The sequence below is a fragment of the Argiope bruennichi genome, chromosome 3, assembly GCF_947563725.1.
Source record: "Argiope bruennichi chromosome 3, qqArgBrue1.1, whole genome shotgun sequence".
Lineage (NCBI taxonomy): Eukaryota > Metazoa > Arthropoda > Arachnida > Araneae > Araneidae > Argiope > Argiope bruennichi.
This window is the reverse complement of record NC_079153.1, coordinates 118,722,203-118,732,121: the sequence shown is the minus strand read 5'-3', so window position 1 is coordinate 118,732,121 and position 9,919 is coordinate 118,722,203.

Below are 9,919 nucleotides of genomic sequence, written 5' to 3'. Positions count from 1 at the left end.
TGAATAAAGCGAAATCTACAGAGAAATAGTTAAATTATAGAATTACTGAGATGGTCTGTTGCATATGAAATTAATGTTTTTTATATACTTCTCAAGTTTTAAAAAATTGCAGTTTTGTTAGTGGGTTAATTTTTGAACAATGGTTCAAAACATTTTCTCATTTATAACTACCTACAAGTTTATTTAAATGAAAATTTTGTACAAAGATTCAGTTAAAATAATGAAAATAATGACATATATAAAAATAATATAAATGAAAAGGTGGTTTCTTCCAAATGAAAAATGTGATGAGATTTATAGTTTCATAACAGGACAATATACTTCTATCATTACTGAAATGTACCTACATCAATTAGCGTCTCTTGATTTTTTTTCCACTTTTTATGAGAAATTTAAAGTACAATAAAGTTCACAGTGCAAGTATTGCTTAAATGCAATAAATTTTTAATTCCAATATTTAACATCTAATTTCCTTTAACATTATATCCTTCTTTAATATGGATAGTTGAACTTGGTATGAATTAATTTCAATAACTGGACTCCCAAAATCAAAATGATTTTAAAACCGAATTGCATAGTACTTACAACTATTATTTTGCTGTTTGTTATGAAAACCAAATATATTCATCAGATTGAGAAAGATAAGCATATATTGTAGAAAAACTCTTATGAGGTCAGAATTGACAGATACACCTAAATCTCATTACAGCATAATAAACTTTTAAAAATAAAAAATAAAAAAATACGTCAATTAGCAAATATTATGCATGCATTTTGAAATATTCATCAGTATGTATATGTAAAACACGTTGACAAAAATAGAGGATTTTTTTTTGCCTGCGAAATGGGTATACCGATTGTCAGTCCTGTTGTAAATATGAAAGAAAATATTTTCGTAATGAATTCAACTATTGAAATTTCGAATGTTCTATAAATTGGAAGAGACGATAAGAATGAAGATTTTTTGTTATTTATTGCAAAATTTCTTTAAAAATTCTTCAAAATGGTATTTAGAAATTAAATTTATCTAAAAAAATATCTTCATTTTTATAAAACAATGGCAATTGAAATCTCTTAGATAGTATAAATGTACGTGGAAAGGCAAAGAAAAAATTATTGCCTGAAAAATATTCTTTAAATCATAAACAGTAGAAAAATTGTTGCAATATGGCGAAGTGTAATTGGATGCAATATGGGAAAGTGTGTTTTATAGTAAATGTAATAAACTGATGATCTCCGAATTAATCACATTTTTCCTAACATATATAATATAAATGTTCCATATTTCGGAACAGGAAATCGTCAATATCCAGCAAAACCTTGAAGATTCGGGCTTATTTTATCTTAGGCTTATTGTTTCATCTCTTGTTTTCTATGTATGGTAAAAAAAAAAAAAAAAAAAAAAAAAAAAAACCTTTGAGCAGTTACAGTTTAGAAGTGAAAACGCGCTTGCGCACTATAGAATATTGCAACATTTAATCATTAAATCCGAATTTCAAATAGATTTCACTTACTTTTTAGTGTGTTTTACTATTGCTCTAATAGTTTCATTTCAGCATTCTGTAAACACATTTTCCGGCCCTAAGCAGTGTAATTGGTACTTTAAATGCAATATTTAAAGCTTCAAGACTGCGTAATTGTATTATCGTGATAGTGGTATTGAATTTTCCTTTCTGAATTAATATTTAATGATTAATCAACAGTCTATGATTGTATGGTATTTTCAATCAGCTGTGATGAAGATAATAAATTGCAATCTTTGTTTAAAATTAAGGTAACAAATTGTTTCTCCCAAGACAATCCATTTGCAATCTTTTTTTTAAAATCAAATATAATAAATATGCTTTAGTTTACATTTAAATTCTTCATATCAATAGATATCCATAAAGTTTACTTGTATGGATGACTGTTTGAAATAACACTGCAAACTTCTAGGAGTAATTGTAACAGAATATAAATCGGTGTTTTTCTCGAATTTCTTTACATTATCATTGAATTACAATATTTTATTCTGAAATTTTTTTTAAAAAAAATACTTAAGAAGAAATAAGAATAAAAGTCTGTAATATATCTTTTATATTCAACTATTGAAATAAATTCATTTTTACAATAAAAATGGATCATTTTATTGAACTTTTATTAATCGTAAAATATTTATGAGGAAGCAAATTCCTTTAGATGGCATATTTCTGCCAGATGCTTGCTTCATACATTACAGCCATAGTTTTTGAATTTATTTATAAGCTCGTATTATTTATTCTAATTATAGATAAGAGTATCGTGCATCTCAAAGGTTTTATTTTTTTATAAATATTTCACTTTATTTCTAATGTTTTTGCATTTCTAAAGTAGTTTCGATAAATATTTCTATTTAAAATTTGAATTCATAGATTCAATATTTTTTCCACAAATAAAGGGTTTTCCATTTTTATGAAACACAAATTATAAAAAAAAAAAAACTGTTTTTATTTGCAATCATTTCCCATATATCCAAGAATTGTTTATGTGAAATATTGAAATAATTGACTGTTTGCTGTGTAAAACAGATATATTATCCAAGCTAAAATAATTATAATAGAATAATCTTAAATGTGTTTTTATTCTGTTTATTACCCGGAAAAAATCTTTCGTATTATTTTATTTTCCATTATTATAATTATGATATTCCTTTTTCTCTAATCCTTACCAGAATTAAAATTCTTAAATCAATTTTAATTGAGAATTTAAAAATGGCAAAACATATTTGTAAAATATTGTGGAAGTCTTACTAAGAAACTATTGCAGCCTATCCTCCTCCCTCACTTCATCGCTAAAGAGTTAGATCAATCATTTCCTTCATAGCAAATTGGCCTTCATCTAATTTAATCCACAAAGCAACCGTGCTCCTTCAATTATAGGCATATAAGAAGCCGGATATTGCTATCATTTTATGCCTTTGAATAGTATATTTCTTCTTATTTCTGATTTTATATATGTATTAAAAAAAAGAGTGATAAATCCTATATTGAATAAACTTTTGCAAATATATGAAAGATATTAAAAGACGAAATTCGTCAGCTTAAATCCTTTTCTTAAAATAAATGGAGAAGTAATCATTAATTTAAAAAATAAAGAATAGGGGCGAAATATTATTCGAAATAGAGAAATTACGATTATTACAAATCTCCAGTTTTTTTTTTTTTTTTTTTTTTTTTAAATTTCTGTTCTCCAAGATTTTTGGAGAACAGAATGTATTACTTGATGAAATTTACAAAATCAAAATGAATTCATTTGTATCTTGAATCTGCATGTTATTATTTACAGCTTTATCATACAATTCCAAAAATTATTTTTCTCAATTTTTAAATTTATATAGTATTTTATCTGTATTTTAAATGCGCATATTCTGGTGCAGATTTTTTATGCGCCTCAACAAATATAGGGTGCTCAAAAAGACCTGCAGTGATGAAAAAAAATTATTATAAAAATATTATAGATTTTGACATACTTCTTTTTTTATTTTGATCCTTATTTCAAATAGATTTTTTTCCTACAGCGTTAATACACCTCAGTATGTGTTCCTTTCGTAACTCTCAGAATATCTGGACGATATTCAACTTCACGCTAGGTATTCACCCGCATGTCTGTTGTCACCGATGATATACATGCGTTATTATTTATTAAGCAGTACTACAAACATTTTGCAATACCGTGCCCAGTTTGAGTATATGCATTTAAAAATCTTTTTACACTCTGATCGGTTATTTACTCTTATGAAATTATTTCAGTTACCAACTACTGCCATTTTCGTTATTGATGTTAGCGCCACCTATATCACTTTGGCAAACACTGCATTAGGAGAAAAAAACTGCTTGAAATGAGGATCGACATAAAATGTATATCTATATCTGAAATAATTTATTTTAATACATTTTTATCAGTACAAGACTTTGTTTACGCCCTGTATTATTATTCTTTTTGTCAATTAATTTTGCTTCAAATTGTTTCCATTCCTCTAGGAGCACTTCAGTCTTTCTTAGATATATATATCTCACCTAAAAGCCATATTATGATTGGGACATTTGATGAGAAAAATTGCAAAAAGTACAAAATTATAATCATAAGCAATTCATAGATTTTAATGCAAATATCGAAATGTTCAAATATCTGTAAGTTAGAATTTTTTCTGAGGTTTGTAAAGCCCGTTGCCTGGCTTGCTTATTTTTTATAATATGAATTTAATGTGATTTGCAAACTCAGTCTTTCAGTTTTTCAAGTTAGCCTTTCAACGTGGAATTGCAGTAACAGTTGTCTTGCCTTTAAGTATGGAATTGTAATTGCAGTTTTGCCTTTCAGCATGGAATTGTAGTAGTAGTTGGTGTCTTGCCTTTAAGTATGGAATTGTAATTGCTGTTTTGCCTTTCAGCATGGAATTGTAGTAGTAGTTGGTGTCTTGCCTTTAAGTGTGGAATTGTAATTGCTGTTTTGCCTTTCAGCATGGAATTGTAGTAGTAGTTGGCGTCTTGCCTTTAAGTATGGAATTGTAATTGCTGTTTTGCCTTTTAGCATGGAATTGTGGCAACAGTTGTCGTCTTGCCTTTCAGTGTGGAATTGTGGCAGCAGTTGTCGTCTTGCCTTTCAGTGTGGAATTGTGGCAGCAGTTGTCGTCTTGCCTTTCAGTGTGGAATTGTGGCAGCAGTTGTCGTCTTGCCTTTCAGTGTGGAATTGTGGCAGCAGTTGTCGTCTTGCCTTTCAGTGTGGAATTGTGGCAGCAGTTGTCGTCTTGCCTTTCAGTGTGGAATTGTGGCAGCAGTTGTCGTCTTGCCTTTCAGTGTGGAATTGTGGCAGCAGTTGTCGTCTTGCCTTTCAGTGTGGAATTGTGGCAGCAGTTGCTGTCTTGCCTTTCAGTGTGGAATTGTGGCAGCAGTTGCTGTCTTGCCTTTCAGTGTGGAATTGTGGCAGCAGTTGCTGTCTTGCCTTTCAGTGTGGAATTGTGGCAGCAGTTGCTGCCTTGCCTTTCAGTGTGGAATTGTGGCAGCAGTTGCTGTCTTGTCTGAATTTTGTTAGTTTTTATGTAGAGAACAGAAAAAATTTGATTGCTTGGAACTTAAATGTTTCACATACCTAATTCTCAAAGTACTTTATATGACTTTAAGTAAATATATTCCTGTTCAGGGCTTCTTTTGCTTTTATTTTCCATTAAACATGATGACATTATTATAACATCAATCTGTGTTGGGACCTTTTCGATTAGTTTAGGAATCCGCCATTCTCTCGGTCATTTAACATTCTGTTATCACAATATTTCTAACTTTTCCTGCCAAATGATAAAAGAAATCGCCAAACAACATTATGGTCACAATTACGATACAGTTAGTGGTTATAATACAGACACTTAAAGTTATCAATTTCAAATAAAAATTTTCTTCCTGCTCTCAGTAAAAACCTGAAGTAATTCATTTATATATTCAAAAAATTAAAATATGTATTTAAAGGAATTTTTACACTTCCTTTTGTTTCTATTTGCTGCTTTATCATACAATTCCGAAGTTATGGGTTCTATGTTCCAATTTACACCGAAATTTACCTGCATTTAAATACGCAAATTCTGGTACAAAGCTACCCCTGCTCTTTCGTCCCATCAAATATTATGCCACCATTCCATCACCAATCTGTACCTCAAATTGTTTCGATTCGTGATGGAAGACTCGGTTCTTTAGTGGCATAATGTGTTGCCAACGCAGTATCTCTAAGAACCAAATAATTCCTTCCATATCGGCCTATGAAACTATACTTCCGAAAAGAAAACTATAAAAGGGAGGCTGCGTAAGAGGCGTAATGGAGAGGAGAAACATACTTTCAGATCATATAGAGTATTTTAAGTGAAGCCAGCTCTATCCGGCAAATCGTTGTTTTAGGAGCAGGGACATTTTACGATGAGAAGATGGCACCGTTTTATTACTGACTCGCATTTTTGTGTTAGCGCAGGAATTACTGGGGACGGAGAGACGTTTTTAATGAGGGGAATAACTGCTGCACTCGTGTTGTGTGTAAACAAAACAGTTAGATGAAGAAGAGAAACATAAACTTTGAGCACTAAATGCTGCGTTATGATGGAACTAAGGTTAAGAAAAGAACAGCTAATCTGAGGGTGATTTTGTTTCAGAATTTCAAAACTGAAATGTATTTGATGTTGAATATGTTTATTACGTGCCTTTAATGTTCTGATATGTGGTTTTGGTAAAAAGTGATAATTCTTGTGTATAATTTTTTAAAGAGTAAAGACGTTAAATGATATATAAACAGAATTCAAATTCCATATATTCATGGAATTTGAACTTATAATTATCTTTATAGAAGACTGGAACAATATTTGAAATGATTTTAATTCATATTGAGAGAATATGCATTAGTTGCAGAGAAAAATGAAAGTAATTCAGCTGAGGAAAATTAAAATTTTAATTAATACAAATAGATATGATTTTATTTATAGTTCGAACTATACAGTTTTTCCTTACATTAATCAAAATAAACCAAAAAAATTCTATGCAGCGTCATTTTCACTTATTATTTTAGACTCAAAATTTAAACTCTCAGCCGTCCTTAAAAATCTTCGATTCTTTGAACTTTGCAGTACCAGATCGACATATTTGTATTCTATGCATAAAATTAATTTGTTAAAAGATTTTCATTAACAATATTAGAAATGTACGAGTAATACCGTTGCATATCTTTAAGTATATCGATTTGTCAGAAAGTATATCACCTTACGTGCAATGACTTCGTCTTCCATCAATGTCTAATGAGACAGCTTCTCTAACAAAAATCATGGTATTTTTTTCCGTTATAAAGTCGTCTTTTAAATATCGTTTGTAAGCATCAAGAGTATGTCATTTAGAAAGAAGTTACTTTTGAAATAGAACATAGTGTCAAAAATTCAAAAAGAGATATTGCAGGAAAATATTTTTTTGATAAATTAAGTAAATGAAAATAGCACATCAGATTAATTGTGCAAGGCAAATTAGACGGAGTGGAAATTTACAATAATAAAAATCCCATTTGCAAAGATAAATAGCATTTCATTCCTATCCAGGTTGACAAATACACAAGATATCCCTTAAAATACTTTAAGGTAATTGAATACTTAAAAAAAGATTTATTTTTGTGGCAATATCAAAACTTTTTTTTTTAATTCAATAATTTTAATTCCTGAACAGTTTTATTTATAAACACTTTGAATTTTGTCTCAAGATTCATTCTTTAAACAGAAGCATTGGTTTTTATATTTGCATAATAGACATTTCATTGTAACTTTGCTTCTTTTAATCTTATTTTTACCAAATCTAAATTTGTTTAAAATGTTCTAACGAAAGACATCATGTATTTAAATATAAGGATTATGATTTATACAAATTCATTAGAATCATTACTTAATTCTGCATAAACTGAACTAGAAAATATACAATGTTTTTTTTTTTTTTTTTAAATATGTTATCGGTTTTTTTAACGCTTTACAGTGAAAAAAGAGCAATTTTATTGCTTATCTAAATCCAGTGTTTAAAGTTTAGTTAGAAATGAAGTTTTTTTTTTTAAATTCAAGTTCTATATATCTTTCTTAAGCTAAATATAAGATTTTGAACAAGTAATTTGATAAATTTCTAAACAATCGGTCTATTTTTATCTTCTGCCTCTTTTTAACCAAAAAAAAACCATTCTTAAATTTTTAAAAAAGTCTTTATCATTTAACTACTATATTTTGGTTTCAAAGATATTCTTTCACTCTAATTCATGCAAAAATTAAAAGCTATAACTATTTAAAAGAATTTTAGAATTTAAAGAATTTCAATAATCCATACTTGGTCATACACCTTGAATATTCCAAAGATTGCCGTCCAGATTTGTTTGTCCTATTTAATATTTACTGTCCTATTTCAGTGGTAGTTATATTATTTATATAACTGTGTTGACGTGATAGCGTTACTTTTTTAATGCTTGTGCGCTTTTTATCTAGGGAGTACTCTGTAATGGTATATTCTTACTTTGTTACTTCCTGTTTTACTGTAAAACTTAGTTTCGAATTTATCGAAATAAAAATGAATGGTCACCAAAAAAACTTAAATTTTTGAGTAACAATCGCAATAATATATTATGTGTTATGATTAAAAATTTCATTATCCGTAAACAATAAAACAAAACTGAGTTTGATTTGCTCTGGAATTTTCATGATATTAACCTATAATAAAATTTAAGAAAGATTGTGATGAAATATCTTAATCCATGGAATGTTCAAGTTTACAAATGTGGAAAAAATGCTATGAATATTTGAATACATGAAGAAAAAAAATTAAAAACATGTTCATTGCACTAGTAGAGAGAATTACAAAAATAAGGTTAAAATTTTCCATTCAGCCGCGTTTATATTTTTCATTAAATAAGATTTGTATCAATGTTAACCTATGTATACGAAGTAGTTTCAGATTTATTTCTGATAATAATTTAGTATTAATTAAGCTTTAAGTTTGTTTAGAATGCAATAATTCTAGTTCAGATAATCTTGTATAAATAAAAACATTCCGAATTTGTTTTGTTTTTTTCAAAGCATTTCTTTTAAAGGAAGTTTCATTCAAATGATAAATGATACTCCGTTTTTTAACTTTTATTTCCAGCAAAATGAATAATCTTTACTGATTAAAAATTTTCCTGAGAAAACAATAAATAACCAAACGATTAAAAAAAAGCTGAAAGAAATTTAATTTTTGGTAAATTAATTCTATCTATTAAATTATTTATTCTGCCTGACAGTTCTTATAATTAATCGAGTTTTAAATAATTTCATTTTCAAATTAACTGATCATGGCCTGTATTTTGTAGCGAAAGAATTCTTTTAATCTTTTTTTTATATATATATATTCGACCATTTCATCGAATTCGTTCTTTTAAAAACAAGTCTAAATGTATTTTAGATTTAATTTAGATCTTAATTTTCTTAATGCAAATTGCTTTAGAAAATAGATGCATTCAAGGATTTTTTCATCAAATTTTAATTTTTATTCTTTAAATTTTTAACAATACTATTTTTTTTCAGTATGAAAAAACCAATTAGTTATTTAAATGTCTTTTTTTGGGATTAATTGTTTCAGAGATACATTTCACATTATCAATTCTCTTAATAAAACTTTGAGATTAAATATTAATTATTTTTATATATTTTTTATTTTTATTAATTATTGTAATTAATGAAGAAAAATATTTAAATTATGTATAGATTTACCATGAATTAAATGTCCAAAAATTCATCATTTTAGTAATTTTATATGAAAATGAATTTTAAAAAGTTATGAAGTCTATAAAATAATTATAAAAATAAATTTCTAATTAGAATAACATTTTGGCATTGTGAGCTGTTGTTATCTTGAAATTAAATAGTAGATAGTAAGATCAGTTAAGTAATTGGGAAAACTTTTGCAAAATGCAAATGTTATACTTTCTTTTAAAATGAAGGTATCTATATTTTTCTGTAAAATCTTAATTTTATTCCGATTTTTCATTAAATAACGCTTTTTATCCAAATAAGTCTATTTAGTTTCATTGACAGGAACATTTCTAATTACACCAATGTGTAATCAATTGGGATTCTTTGCTTCGGAATTATGATCATAGTATAGAATTGATTTAAAGAGTATATGGTCTAAATATATAAGTTACTATCTCTCCCCAATTACTCTTAAGTTATGTTTTTCAGCAAAAATTTCCCCTAATTCATAAAATATCGTATATAAAGTATCATGTCTATTAATTACCTTCATTTTGGAGTAATTTATAGTAATTATATATTCAACTTTGTTGAAAAATAAACGTCTGTGTAAACAAATGACTGAATATTTTGTCACAAGCGAAAGACATATCGTAAAACTTGGAATTGCATGTTTAATTTGATTAA